Source organism: Nanorana parkeri, unplaced genomic scaffold (genome assembly GCF_000935625.1).
Source record: "Nanorana parkeri isolate BGI_ZX_2015 unplaced genomic scaffold, ASM93562v1 scaffold670, whole genome shotgun sequence".
Lineage (NCBI taxonomy): Eukaryota > Metazoa > Chordata > Amphibia > Anura > Dicroglossidae > Nanorana > Nanorana parkeri.
The window spans coordinates 841,106-844,666 of NW_017306938.1; the positions used below are offsets into that span (position 1 = coordinate 841,106).

A 3,561-nucleotide genomic window follows, 5' to 3' on the forward strand; every position below is an offset into this window, starting at 1 on the left:
GGGGCGGGGGGTAGTAGTTAATAAGGGTGGATTTAAGGGGACTTTTTTTGTAGTTTTGTTGTATTTTGTTGTTTTACTTTTGCAGTTGCTTTAATTCATGATATGTGCAGATCAAAAAGTCAAAAGACAGGAAAATAATTTGACCTACACATCAAAGAATCAGTGTATATACATTGTAACAATAATGTTCTGTATTTATCAATGATGCCTGAAGTGCAAACACTGCACACATTTGTCTCCTGGAGCACAAACTCGAACCTGGCTTCCCTTCCTGCTATACAGGTAAAATGGCCCTGGTGGTAGAGGAGGACCAAGACATATAAAGGAGGCCCTAGAAGCTTGGATGACATTTTTTATGTGTAATTAAATTGCAGAAGGGTTGGGGGTTTTTATTGCTGTCTTTGTCTCTGTAAGAGATTTTACTCCATTTTCTGCCTCTGTGATACAACATTAGATGAAATCTCACTAACAGGCGCACAATTTAAAAAATTCACATTCGCTGGCTAGAAGCAGCAATTGCTTGAGTCCTGGAAATATTGCAAGTTCCGGATCTGAAGCCTTGGATGAGGTGGGTACCATCATAAGTGAGAGGTTAGTTTCCTCTAGGAAAAATTCTATTCTTATAGTTGCAATTCTGCTCAGCAATCACTTAACAGTCATCTGGAGTCTTCTCTTTTTTTTTTCTTCAGGGAGGCCCCAGTAAAAATAAAGGATGTAAATCCTCTAAAATTCTCTCTGCATACATTTAGCAATTATGTTTCACTAGTCTAACTACAGGGAGCAGGACTCTGGTTGCTACTGGTTACTGCACTTTGAACACCGTCATTGCCCTAATTGCTAATTTAAAGGAAATAAGTAATGTGAGTAGTAATGGGCTGGCATTGCAGACCTTTTGAAATGGCTAATTGCCTGGATGTTAAGCTTCAATGCCTTTAATATTCTAAAGAGACCATGTCATAACAGAAGTATGAGGGCTGCCATTGATGGTCTCCTATAAATGTTTGTTACCTAGTGTTAGTACATTTTGAGTCACACACCAGGAACAATCATGTTGTAAATGATTCAAAGTTTCAGGTTTTATTTGATCAATTTACTTCATGTTAGCGACTCAATTTAAACCAAAGCATAACAGCCAGCCATCTAGCATTCTTAAATGGAATAGGTCAGCAATAGACACTTTTGTAAATCTCACATGATAGGTTGCCTTGTGGTTGTGTTGTTTTTTTCACATTTGTGTGTATATATATATATAGCTTGCAGGTTTGCTTAGAGAAGTCCATTGAGGGCGAATTAAAAGATTCTCTTGTAAGAAGAACCCAATACCAACTGATTCCCCTTAAGCAATAACTGTGTGAAAAATAATATATATTGCTATGAGATACTCTTGAGAGCTGCAGCTAACTGCAACGTATTCATTTTTGTTTACATTGTAACAATCACTGAGTGGAAACCCCTGTTCCTGCCTGAAATCATTGCTGAAACTGTTGCTTATAGCAGTTCTGGGGAGATCTAGACCAAGACCATGTTCAACTGGGAAAAACACTAGGATGCATGAGGCATGTCTTAGGTCCTTAACAATAACTGACCTAGAACAAGCGAGTACATTAGTAGTTCTGACCTGATACGTGCTATTTCTAGTTCAGTGACTCAAACTTTTAAAGCCAGTGAATCTGCATAACGCTCAGGCAGCTAGCATAATTAGGAGGTCAGCCAAGGCAACCTACATGTTTTGGTTTTGACAGATTTTCTTTAATTAACAAGCTTGGTAGAGGATCCTTATGTCTGAATGTAAAGGGGCAAAACATTACTGATCCTATTAGCAGCAAAACAAGTTTAGTGGTACAAGGGCACCCTCTTCACTGCTACATTGTAATCCCTTCAATAAGGATTCCTTTTTCATATTACTAAGTAGGGATGCACCAATACCAATTTTAGTATCGGTGCCGATACAGAGTATTTGGGTGAGTACTTGTACTCACCCAAATGCTCCGATCCTTACCTCTGATACCAGAACGTCTGGTCAGAAAGAGATCTCCCTCTGATTGGCAGTGTCGAGGGATCATGGAGCCGGCTTCCTTTCGAATCAGGTTATGACCCACCTCCTGGATTCCTGATTGACTAGGAAGCCGGCTTCACTTGTTGCTAGACAGCCTGGCTTCCTAACAAATCAGTACGTCAGGCAGCACGTAATGACCCGCCTCCCAGCTTCCTGATTGGTCAGGAAGCTAGGCTGCCTATGAACAAGTGAAGCCGGTTTCCTAGCCAATCAGGAAGCCGGGAGGTGGGCCATGATGTGCCGCCTGGCTTCCTGACTGGCTCGGAAGCCGGCTTCACTTGTTGCTAGGCAGCACCTCATGACTTGCCGCCCGGTATCCTGATTGGTCAAGAAGCTTGGCAGCCTCGGCAAGTGAAGCCGGTGTTCTTTTGCTAGAACACCGACTTCAAAGGCAATGAGAAAGCCGGGCAATGGGTCATAATCTGCCCCCTGACTTCCTGATAATCGGGGCACACAGCACCGGTACTCGGTATGAGTACCGAAAAAAAAAATATCGGTACTCGATACCAAAAAAACTGTATCAGTGCATCCCTATTAGTAAGCATCTCTTTAAAGGCCTCTTCTTCTGTTTTGACAATGGGAAAGAGTCTATTTAAGTGAGTCTAGCAACATAATTTCAGTATATACAGTATACATACAGTAATGGGTTCCAAGTAGCCATTTAATACTATCTAAGCTCATTGTCTCAGCCAGTTGATAATACTTTAACAGTTCAGGAAGATGTGAGAAGTTTGAGAGATATAAAATGAAACCTAAGAATGTGATAACTAACTTTAACTAAAAGCTAAGTTCATTCAACCATCTTGTTTTTAAAAGGTGTCTTAGCCTTACCATTAGCTATTACCTTGATAGCTTCTGGTTTTTATTTCGCCATTATAGAGAATGAATCCTTAGTACTCAATCTCATTAAGGGCAAGTGAATACTTTCCCAGGTTAATAGCCAGACCTGCGGATTTAATGAGAGACATCATTTTGTCCGTATGTTTTAAGTGCTCTTCCCTACTAGGACTGAACTCAGCTAAGTCATCAAAATGTGCAGAACAATGTTCATCCACGGGACATTTCAATCTTTGATTGAATACAGTTGGTGCCTCTTAAAGACACAGAAGAGAGCATGAAATAAAAAAATAAAAAACTAGAGATAGAGGCATTATAATAGTAGCCAATCAGATGATTGTATTTGCTTTCTGCCAGAAAAATGGAGGCTCCAGAAGTATGGGCAGTAATTCTAAAAAGTAATAGGTAACACAAACAGCACAAAGTGAAGTCAGATCTTGGCTCCCAGAAAGCTCAGTCCCCAAACAAGTATATTTATAATTATACTCCATGTAAAGACAATGTAGGCTCACTCAGCGCAGTAGAGAAAACAGTCTGTAGTCTGTTCTTAGTTGTGTGTATACAAGTGAGCCCTCATTGTGATCAGAGGTCATTGATGCCCCAGCTAAATGTTTTTATTATAGGTAGTCAAAAATGTGTGTGTGTGTGTATATATATATATATATATA

The 3,561-nt window shown here is 40.0% G+C and overlaps 1 protein-coding gene across 2 annotated transcripts in view; it reads left to right on the forward strand.

Annotated features, from left to right (window-relative positions):
- MDGA2 (MAM domain containing glycosylphosphatidylinositol anchor 2) overlaps positions 1-3,561 on the forward strand; it is a 521,930-nt gene that overhangs the window by 482,491 nt on the left and 35,878 nt on the right. The window lies entirely within an intron of this gene.